The following is a 12,264-nucleotide window of genomic DNA, read 5'->3' as shown; positions in this document are numbered from 1 at the left end:
CCACTAAACTACGGTTAATCCATCAACAGGTCCTTGAAGCTCTACCGGCGCAGACAGAGGGTCCTGGACACCAGCTCCGGCCAGGAGACTGGGTGGTTACCCGAAATTTTGGTCGAAAGCGTAACTTGGAGCCAAGATTCGTCGGACCCTATCAGGTCTTATTGACGACGAGGACAGCGGTTCGACTGGAGGGTCGGAAAAACTGGGTGCATGCCAGCCACACAAAGAAGGTACCGATCCCCTTACCAACTGACGGTTGGGTGAGGACTGGGATTTCGGCCTCAGAAACTGAGACTCCTTTGCACTTTGTGCCATTTAGTGACGCTCAACTTGTGGAGGAGGATTCGTCACTGCCAGATCCACATGTGGAGTCATCAGTAGTAGGGAACCCAAGGTCTGACTCGTTGTCCACTTCATCAAACACTGTTGCGTCAGCTGAACAATTGTTTGTAGAGCAAACTCGACCTGGAAGAAGTCGATACTTTCCTCGTTCAAGGACTAATAAAAAGTAACAGTACAGTGGTTTTTGACGTTACGAATATTATGAACGATTACATCCTTTCTTTTTGAGTTGTTTGTGCTTTTCCACTGCTAAGAGACTTGTAATAAATTTGAACGTTTCGTGGAAACCTCGCCATCCGGGTCACCGTAGGGCCGTGCGGGTACTCCTTTCTGTTTAGCAGGTTTCTGACGCTAGGTTGGTTACTTTTGTCGATCTCTGGGAACTCCTGGGGATTGATAATCGCTACTCAGAACGAAGTGCGTCAAGTACGTCACGGACGGTTTGTAGAGGATGGCATTCTCTAAGCTGTTGGAAGAAGAAAGGGTGTTGGCACAGAGATCAGAATTATGGAGGGTTGTACGAACAAAATGTTTTTTGTTTCAGGTGTTTCTACTGTTTCTGGCCTTGTCTATGTTATTGGTGGGTGGAGTGTATTTCGGAGTGCCGTTGTTCTTGCCTTCTGTTTCACCTACCTTTTCTCCTAACCTAAGTTCCCTCACCACTGTCTCCCCGCATTCCTTTCATCCTTTGCCTCAACATGAGCAGGTTAGGCGTGCGGAATTCATGAATAATTCCTTTGTTCAACTTCTACATCAGCATCAGTTGGTGGTGAATACTACCAATTGTTGGGTATGTGGGTTAATGCCACACACCATGGACAGGGGTATTCCGTATTTGGTCCTTCCATACAGCTCCCAGGGTTCAGCTCGAGCATTCCAAACTATGTTCCGTAGTGCACTAGATTCCTACCCCAGTCGAGAGCCACGGTCTGTCAATTTTGGTCCTGGGCCGTACCACAAGCCTTTGGCGATAGCCATAGCAGATCTGGATAGAGATATTTTTGATGCATCACTCATTCCAGATGAAGAAGTGCAGGCCTATAAGGATCTGAGTGAGACTGATTATAGTACGTCAGTGGGTGATAGACAGCTTAAGAGCTCGTCCCCAATATGGATTGTACCGCACCTTGGTAATTTCTGCTTGAAAGGTTTGGGTCGAAATCCAAGAGCACAACTTGGGAACAGTGCTTGCACCGATACGTATGTCCTACCGATGCTCTCCTCCCCTGTTTTTCTGACGGCTAAGGGCACCTATTTTGTATGTTATGAACGCGCGTATACATGGTTACCCCGCGACTTTTCGGGTACCTGTTATATTGCGAATCTTTTACCTCCGACTTTCACAGTTGCTTCGGACTATCACAAAACTAGAGTCGTGAGAGGCGTTATTAGCAAAGAGGACACTGCTGGTCAAGAAGCAGGAGACTTCTTTAAGGGTTTCTTGCCGTTTTGGGGACCTATGGTTAATAGTAGGAACCTAAGACAGTTGACCCGTGTGGTAGAGTCGACTGCTAATATTACTGCAAATGCCCTTGGTAACCTAACAGCTGAACTACAGGCGGATAGACTCATGACGTTGCAGAACCGTATGGTTCTAGACGTTGTTCTTGCAGATAGAGGGGGTGTGTGTAAAATTATCCACTCGAGTTGTTGCATTTTTATTCCTGACAATGCTCCAACTGTTTACCAAGCCATCTCGAAGTTGCACAAGATTTCCGAGTCCATACACGTGGACGAAGGTAATTGGACGCTCCTAGGATGGTTTTGGGGCCTGATGTCAACCTGGGGTTGGAAGATTCTAATGATCGTAGGGGCTGTTGTAACGATTCTGTTCACGTGTTGTCTTTGTGTACAGTGTGGTCCTGCCTTATGTGGCTTATGTGCTGCGACGTGTATAAGGCGGCCATCTGTTACCAAGGAGACGTTGATGAATAGGATGATGTTCCAGCAGCAGCTGAACGATCTGATGAATATTGATATAGATTCCGATCTTGACTAGTGCTTGCCTACATGAGGGCAAAAGGAGCGTCTGAGGTTCCGTATGAGACGGGACGGCACTATTTGAGTGATGACGAATATGGATGAGTTTGGTATCCCCGAACCGCAAATGACGAGTATAGTGGGTGTACGTAGTTTCGCTATGCAGCCACGTATGGTTCGTCTCATTTTTGGGTTTGTTCATCCGAACCCTCGGGTTCCATTTTAGATACAGCATCCATTTTGTTTCTTGCCCTCAGGTAGCCAGCGAACGGGCTTTTTGTCCGCTTCGTGACCCTGGGACTTTCCAGCTTGCACGAAGGACACGTGTTTCTTTGAGGTGACTTTTATGATGAGGGAAATGACACGAGTAAGGCAGATGGCCCCGCTCAAGGCTCATCTTGCCGCTCCGGTCTATTGTTTCAGCCACGCATACATTAGACACGAGGTCTTTGACCCTTCTATCGGGTTTCCTTTATTGCCCCTGACACTCTTTTCTAACCTGTTGTGTATTCTTGTCCTTTCCTTGCATCTGTTTTTCGTCCTTCCTCTTAATGTGTTTATGGTTAGGATGGAATGTGTTTATTGCGGAGGGAATATGTTTTTACAGTTGAGAACCGGCAAGACTGTTGTAATTATGTTCCGGCCTCCTGAAACATGAACACGACCCTTTTGAAGTTTATTGTGGGAACTGAGTTGTAACCTTTGTTCGCCATACTGTGCTATGGCAAAAACCTGTATAAAAGGAGCGATCCACTTCTACGAATTTGAAGCAGTCTCCGAGAACCTACACGTTGTGTACTTCTTGTGACCTCTGTATCCCTGCAGTAAATAAACGCTGATCTCTGACGTCGCTGGAAGTGTCCCGTGTCTCTGTGTTTGGTACGCCAGAACAGGTAACCCACGAAGGTTTCAGGTGTTGTTCCCTGGCACCGCTGGGTCTTAAGAATAACCCAGTCCTTCAGTTCCAGTCCTTCACTCTTCTCGGCGGGAGCGAAATGCGGCCCGGACCCCCTCCGATGGAGCGTCAGGTGCTCTGCAACCAACAATGCTGCCCCCACTCACCGGGACTCTGGCGGCTGCTTTGGACACTCTGGCGGCGGCGGGGCGCTTTCCTCCGGTTGCGAGAGCGGGATGGGCTCCTGCCTCTCTTTGGTGGTGATCCGGGTCTCCCTCAGCTCACGGGAGGCCCGACTACTTCCGGAGGCGCGTCACAAGCCCCGCCCGTAATCAGGGGTTCCCTGACTCCTTCCGGGTCGCCGCAGGCAGCGCGGCGGCCCAGGGTTTCTCGGCGGCGATACGGTGGCAATGAGGGGTAGGCTCCCTCTTCCTTACTCATACGAGCGGGGTGGGCACCCACTCGAGGTCGCAACAATGCGGGGTAGGCACCCGCTCGAGGTCGCAACAATGCGGGGTGGGCACTTGCACACCAATGAAATATAAACACGCGGGGTGGGCACCCGCTATCAGCAAATCACTCCTTCAGGCGGCAATAATGCGGGGTGGGCACCCGCGATGAAAAGCAGCCAAAAAGCGGGGGAATCCCTACGTCGGGATTCCCTTGCAAAGGATCGCCGTCCAGTGCTGTGTCTCTTCACGGAGGCGCTCCTCAGTCCCAAAATGCAGCGCTTCTGCTCTGGGAAACACAGCGCTCCCCCAACAAGGCAAGGCTCTGGACAAAGTCTTTTAGAAGGCAGGGGGGGGCAAGGGCTGGGCCCAGGGGCCAGCTCACAGGGCCCTCCAGGCAGGGAGGCAGTCCCCAGTGGCGATCTCTCCTGGCGCCCAGCAGCAGCAGCAGCCCCCCCAGTTAGGATTAGCCAAGAACATTTTACTTGGGGTCACAGCCCCTTCTTATACACAGGATTCCTTTGTCTCCAAAGGTGCAGGGGAGGGGCGAACCAGATGCAACTGGTTCCTGAGCACTTTGTTTTGCTCAGCCCTTCTCCCTATTCACAGGACAGGCCAGGGACATCAGTCGCACCACAGGGGGCGAAGCCAGCATTGTGTGGGGAAAGCCCTGCCCTATTCAGGTCCAAGGTGTACTCCTCCCACCCATCTAGCTGCTGATCTCCCTATTCACCACTGGGTGACTCCTCCTGACTCTGGGGATTCCCTAGCCCGTCACATGACCTCAGCCAGACAATCACGCGACAGGCATTCACTGCACATTTATGCCAGCGTCTAGAAGTGGCACTTCCACACTAGCTACATGCACGCCGCACACATCATCGCGCAGCATTTAATCACACGAGTCCGCACATACCACGGTGGCAATGAGGGGTAGGCTCCCTCTTCCTTACTCATACGAGCGGGGTGGGCACCCACTCGAGGTCGCAACAATGCGGGGTAGGCACCCGCTCGAGGTCGCAACAATGCGGGGTGGGCACTTGCACACCAATGAAATATAAACACGCGGGGTGGGCACCCGCTATCAGCAAATCACTCCTTCAGGCGGCAATAATGCGGGGTGGGCACCCGCGATGAAAAGCAGCCAAAAAGCGGGGGAATCCCTACGTCGGGATTCCCTTGCAAAGGATCGCCGTCCAGCGCTGTGTTTCTTCACGGAGGCGCTCCTCAGTCCCAAAATGCAGCGCTTCTGCTCTGGGAAACACAGCGCTCCCCCAACAAGGCAAGGCTCTGGACAAAGTCTTTTAGAAGGCAGGGGGGGGCAAGGGCTGGGCCCAGGGGCCAGCTCACAGGGCCCTCCAGGCAGGGAGGCAGTCCCCAGTGGCGATCTCTCCTGGCGCCCAGCAGCAGCAGCAGCCCCCCCAGTTAGGATTAGCCAAGAACATTTTACTTGGGGTCACAGCCCCTTCTTATACACAGGATTCCTTTGTCTCCAAAGGTGCAGGGGAGGGGCGAACCAGATGCAACTGGTTCCTGAGCACTTTGTTTTGCTCAGCCCTTCTCCCTATTCACAGGACAGGCCAGGGACATCAGTCGCACCACAGGGGGCGAAGCCAGCATTGTGTGGGGAAAGCCCTGCCCTATTCAGGTCCAAGGTGTACTCCTCCCACCCATCTAGCTGCTGATCTCCCTATTCACCACTGGGTGACTCCTCCTGACTCTGGGGATTCCCTAGCCCGTCACATGACCTCAGCCAGACAATCACGCGACAGGCATTCACTGCACATTTATGCCAGCGTCTAGAAGTGGCACTTCCACACTAGCTACATGCACGCCGCACACATCATCGCGCAGCATTTAATCACACGAGTCCGCACATACCAGACTCGACCCTGCACACCCCACGCATCAGGAACTACCAGGGACACATACATTCCCCATGCATTCCTATGGGAGGGCAGGCCCATCTCACCACATGCACTCAGAGTGCGCACACACTTTACTCTGGGACACAGGGAAAGTGCGCAGAAACCAAAAATCACTACCACCAGGTCACCAGTAAAAGCAAAAAGTTCAGGGGTGAACCTGCCAGAAGGGCCAAGTCCAACACTATGCAAACCCAAAAGACGGAAAAATGAAAAGTGCTCAAATGTTTTTGAGGAATACAAAAAGCTTATAACAGCAACTGATTGTGATTTGTAAAGCACTAGGAAAATGCTGAAAATGTGTCATTGTGATTTAGCTGTATGAGTCAAACACCCTCCAAAAAGGTTATTGGGTGTGAACCATGTTCACTTTTTGTACAGAAATTTTGCACGGTGATCTTTAAGAGTGACACACTTCTCTATAGTACGCTTATTCAATTCTGGAAAGTCTCTGATAAGTTCCTGTTCCATAGACAACATGGCCAATGCATTCAGACGAGTCTCTATCATAGTGTTCCTTTTTTACTTTTTTTATTAGCAATTCCAATAAATACAGATATACAAGTAAACCGAGCAATAAATATAGCAGCTTTTGTATACATACATTTAATACATACTCAATGATGACAATAAGAATACATAAAAGAAATATATAAAACAGTATAGGAAACAGAAAAAGGTTCAGGTCGGAAAATATACAGACTTCTTAATGTTGCCTGACTCCCTTCGCCCAAGCTGCAATTGGTGCCCAGATTTTTTCTCCAAGGATTCTAGACCGCATTCCTCTAGTAGCAAAAATGGCTTTCTCTTGGTTGTACACTCCCAAAAATCTGGCTAACCACATCTGAAAGCTAGGTGGATGCGGATCTTTCCATTGTGCTGCTAATATTATTCTAAAAACAGCTGTCCCTATAAAAAGACATGCCTCTTCTTCGCGACTAAAGCCTAGAGTATTATCATATCCAAGAATAAAGAGTGTACTAGAGTAAGCCATCTTATGTCCAAATACCTCCTCCCAAAATCCTAACACCATATTTTTAAGTGATGTTAATGTGGGGCAATCTGAAAACATGTGTGGAAGAGTAGCCGGCCCTATCCCGCATCTCGGGCAGGAATCGTCTGTTCTTTTACCCCATAAAAACAGCTTGGCAGGAGTAAAATACAGATTAAAAATTGTCTTATTTAATTGTGCTTTCAGATTTGAGGATAAAAGCAGTTGGGATATTAAAGCCAAACTCATGTCAATATCAATATTAGGATTAAGCAGTTTTTCGACCCAGGAAGATTCAACACTATCTAAATCGCTTGGAAGCTTCTCCTGGAGTATGCCATATATAGTCCCAATCCGAGTAGAATTTCTAAAAATGACATCAAGGAGTGGGACGGTTTCCAGAGAGATGGTATTGGACCCTAAGATAGAATTAATTTGAATAAATTTAAAGTAGTCATTATTCGAAATTCCAAAAGTATTTTGTATGTTCAGAAATCTGTGGCCTGTCCCATCCCCCAGAAAGTCACCAACAGTTTGTACCCCTGCTCTTTCCCATTTTTTTGCAATTACATCATTAGCATGTGCTGGTAGTATCGAGGATTGCCAAAGAGGGGTATATATATTAATTTTCGGGATTTCCATCAGCTTAGCTGCCTGCCTCCAGACCTTCCATGCACTAATAATAACCCTCAATCTAGTTTTTCTATAATATCTTACTTCAGTTTGTCTTAGCAAAAGTCCTTGAGCTTCTTTCCCCAATGCTATTTTGTAAATAGAAGGAATCTCTGCATCTTGTTTATCTTCATTCATCCCAAGGAGAAGTACCATTTGTTGAAGAAGGGCAGCCCAATGATACAACCTCAAATTTGGAGCAGCCAGCCCCCCCCTGTTTTGAGGGAGAGATAAATATTTCAGTGATCTCCTGATTTTCCCATATTGCAGACCCTAGATGCACTATAGCGGTTCATGTCAAAAAATTGTTGTGTCCAATTGTTTATATATGTAATGTAATCTTGGTTTGCTTACAACTTTCTGTAAAATGTCCAAGTAGTGCGAGGTCTAGTGAAATTATCTAATTGAAGTGACAAAGTCAAGGAGTTATGGTCAGATAGTAGTTTGGGGAGTTTAGTGATCTCGGCATGATCAACCAAGTCCCTTGTTGTAAGTATATAGTCTATTCTGACATATTTGCTGTGGGGATGCGAGAAATAAGTGTATCCGGGATCTAAGTGTTTTTTTATAGCCCAAACGTCCACTAAGCCATGGATATCCTTAAGAGAACAAATTGCCTTATATACTTTTGGTTTTCTTCCCACATACCCTAAATAGTTTGTGCTTTCATCAGGTGATCTCATAGAGATATTAAAATCTCCACAGAAGACCATCGATTTGGGCCAGAACACCAGTTCTGATTCAAGATCTTTAAATATTTGAGGGTCATCTAGGTTCGAGCCATAGACTGAGCAGACAGTTATGCCGGAAGCTAGTTCTATGATTGCCCATCTCCCAAGGGCATCAGCTGTTTTGTGCGCAGTTATTTGGATAGATGATTTCACTAGTATAGTTACTCCCCGAGTGTTAGATGTTCGTGTTGTACTAACCGCAATGTCATATCCTCCAAATTTAAGCAGATCTTTTTTTTCCCAGGATAGATGTGTCTCCTGTAGGCAAACTATGTCAAAAGATTCTTGCTTAATTATTTCCCCTAGTCGAATTCTTTTATTTCTGTCATTCAACCCCGCCACATTCCAAGAACAAATTGTTAGTCTCCCCATCTCAGATTATTCGTTAAGCTCCCAGAGCTTGTCATTTTGATTATACCGAATGAGTGATAGAACCAACCTAAATCTTTTGTTAATCATTAAAGAGTGAGCCAGAATTATCCTCATAATTATTCGTTTTGCCACTACTTTCAAATTATTTATTGGAATTGCTTTTTTTTCCCCAGTTTTATCCCCACCTCCCTCCCATTCACCCTCCCTGTACGCGACAGGCCCTCCCACCCACCCAACGCCCAGTGCGAGGCATACAGACACCAGGGTCTGTTCGTGATGGTCGTACGCAATACAACCAGAGCGTGTACCAATTTAACTTAATTTCCCTGTGCTGAGTTCAATAACAGCTCCTTAGTTTTATTTGTTATATTTTCCTCTTTTACCCCTTTTACCCTTTTTCCTCTCTTCCCACCCTCCTTTTTACTCTTGCTTCTTCCCCCCTCCCAAACGGTGATAGGGGAAAGAAGAGAAAAAAAAGAAACGTATTAAAATTATTTTTTTTAAAATAATTGTTCTCTTCTTTTCTCTTCCCTCCCTTCTCCTTCCTCTTTCCTTTCCCCTTCTTCTTTATTATGTGTGCTTCAGCCCTTCTAGATATTCCTTTGCTTTTATTTCTGAGGTAAAAAACTTTATTTCTCCTCCCCAGATCACTTTTAGCCGTGCAGGATTGTTTAGGTAGGCTTGAGCTTTTTTATCCTGAAATGGTTTTATTAGCTGGCGCAGCCTCCAACGCCTTTCGACGGTGGAGTGGCAAAAATCTGGACGAACGAAAAATGGAATATCATTCCTCGTTCGCTTAGACTCTGGCCTAGCTTTTTCAAAACAGAAACTACCGAAAAAGATAAGAATTGCGCGAGGGTAGGCACCAGGTTTCAGTGGCTGTCTTAAAGTAAATGGCATGCGGTGAGCTCGTTGAATTTCTTGAGCCCAATCCCAACTAGCAAGCTCAGGCATGGAATCGCGAAAGAGATCTATCACAAAAGAGCGTACATCCCCCCGCTCAGCCCCCTCGGGAACCCCCAGCAGTCGCAAATTATTCCTACGTTGGCGATTCTCGAATTCTTCTAGTTTCCATTTAACATCTGTCAACTCGGCTTCATGAGAGTCAACCCTAGCTGTAACTGCTGCAGTCTCAGTCTCATTAGAGACAATCCTTGACTCAATTTCAGTCAAACGCTCTCCAAAAGAGCTACATGTCCTCGTTAGTTTGCGCACTACGCCCTGGACATTGCGCAAAGCGGTCTGCGCCTTACGCCAATCCTGAGATGTTTCTTCCCGATGTACAGCAATAGCCTGTAGGATAGCATCGAGGGTTGAAGGTGCGGGGTCTAGATGTATTGAACGGTCAGGTTGTTGTTGGGAAGAGGAGGTAGGGCAGGGATCGGTCAGTTGACTCTTAGGTGAATAGTCCCATGCTAAGTCCTTCAAACCATGATGTTTTTTTTCTTTTTCGGAACCGTTTTTGAATTAGTCCCGATATCTCTATTCTTCTCCTCTGACCCACTTTCGTCAGAGGTACATGAGGCAGATTCATCTGACCGCCCGGCCCCATCCGACAGGGAGAAAAAGTCGCTAGGATCGAACTCAGCATCTAGATCAACACTGCTCTCTATGCTTTCCGTGTTCTCATAAGCATGTTTGAGATTTAGCGCGCCACCTAGATCACTGATGACTGTCTTGTTACACTGAGTCTTGTCCCCTAAGCAGCCTCCATTATCAGCGCTACTCCCGGTTCCGAAAGAGGAAATAATCGGGATGGCCATACCTTCATCATCTCCCGTACTGCTGGGGATCGTAACCAGGTCGGGAGCGTCAGGAGCAGTTGCAACCTCACAGGCCCCAGCCGACGCAGATGATGGAATTGCTAACTCGTCTCCACTTTCGATCGTAGCAAAATCCGCCTCTCCCACCAACGCCGATGCTGGTGTGACATCTATGGCTTGAACTCCATCTCCATCTCCGCAATCTCCACTCTTTCTCTCCCGACCCGGATGCGTTCTCACGGAAGTTTTCCGGAATAGCTCGGCCACCGTAGGGCCGATCTTTGCTTTGACCTCCTTAGGTCTGGTAGTGTTTCCACGCCCCGCTGCCTTGGGAGCTGGGAGAGCGACATCGCGTGTTTCATCAGGGCATCTTGCCACCTTCTTACTCGACTCAGCAGGCTCCCGTTGCGCCTGTCTCGCTGCTCTCGCCTTGGCCGCCACTACCGCCGCCGATATCTTTGGTGCCATTGAAACGCCCGGACTGATCTCGAGGTGAGTCGCTGGCGCCTCCCGTACTCTCCCCAAATATTGTAGAACTGTAAGCCCAATTAGTGCTGCCAATGTCAATATCATAGATTTGCCCTCAGCGGGATATTTTCCAACGAGAATTGGAGCCATTTATAGTCTCTAGCTCAGCATCTATCTCAGCCTTTCCATAGTCGGCACAGCTCTGGTCGATGCGCACTGCAGTCTCAAGCGACCGCCATCTTGCGTCTCCTGACCGCCATTGGGTCTATCATAGTGTTCCTTAAGAATGTTTTTATTCTCTTTAGAGTTGAAAAACACCGCTCGGCCTCTGCTGTGGTCATGGGTGTGGTGATCAGAATCTTCAACAGATTCATAGTCTCTGAAAATGGTTCTAGTAGATTGTTTTCAACTAATAAACCGAATAAGGGAATGGCACTAGTAGCTCCTCGAAATTCATGCCTCCCATATATGATTGATAGTTCAGAGTTCAATTTTTCTTTGTTTAGCATGGGATATGCCTTTATAGTTTCAATGAGTATTTGATTTGGAAATGATTTGTCATATTTTTCAAAGTGGTCACTTTGGAGTAAAGTAGCACTGACAAGATGTTTGGTAAATTCAAAGCGTTCTTTGGCATGGACAATGATAGTATCACAAACTTCTTTGGCAACTTTGACCAAGACCTTTATATCAGTTCTGTGGCTTGAAAACACAGATTCCACCGGCAATCTAGCATCAAGATTGTCAACAGATGCCCTTACATGGGTGATGTGGGTGACAAAATCTGTTGTTTTTGTTTGCACATATAAGGCATCTATGGCCTTCTTTTGTAGCTGGTTATACAAAATGTCCACATGGGGCATTTTGTCATGAATTTAAAAAAGGAAGAAAAGAAACTCTCTGTCTTCCAATGTTCTGATGAATCCATGGGCCTCGCGTACAGCAACTGATTCAAAATGACCGCTACTTTCAATGGCCCTAAAGCATTTTTTCATGTCTTCTCTGTACTCATAGATCATATTGACAGTGTGTACGTGGAAATTCCAGCGAGTTGTAGCCCCTCTTGGGAGTCTTCTAGAAACGATGTCTTGGAGAACTTCAGATCTTTTTGGAGATCGTGAGAAAAAAGCAGGAAAGCCACCCAGAATAGCAAAAAAATGTTTTACTTTTGAGATCCTTGATACTGCTTGCTCCATAATCAAATTAAGTTGATGAGCATAGCAATGCACATAATGTGCACTGGGGTAAACATCTCTAACTTTTTTCTAGACTCCCCCAGAGCCGCCACTCACCACACTAGCTCCATCATAGCTTTGAGCAATGACTTTTTTTTGTCACTGGTCTCTGGGCAAATATTATTAAGTTCCTGAAGCAAAGTTGTGGCAATTGTATGAGCAGATGAATCTTTTAGTTGATTAAAACAATAGAATCTCTCAACAACTTTATTGCTGGAATTAATGTAGCGGAAAACCAGTACGGACTGAGTCTGTGTGGATACATCAGTAGTATGATCCGCCTGAATAGCCACAAATTCAGAGCTTCGTAGCTGCTGTATTATGACGTCTCTTGTTACTTCCAACATACAGTCCAGGAGTTCGTTCTGGATGGTTTTGGAAGTGCCTTTAAAAACTGTTGCTGATTTTAAGTGAGTGTCCATTGCACTGTCTAAGCTGGCA

The sequence above is a fragment of the Triturus cristatus genome, chromosome 6 (assembly GCF_964204655.1).
Source record: "Triturus cristatus chromosome 6, aTriCri1.1, whole genome shotgun sequence".
NCBI lineage: Eukaryota > Metazoa > Chordata > Amphibia > Caudata > Salamandridae > Triturus > Triturus cristatus.
Note: the sequence above shows the minus strand (reverse complement) of the source record.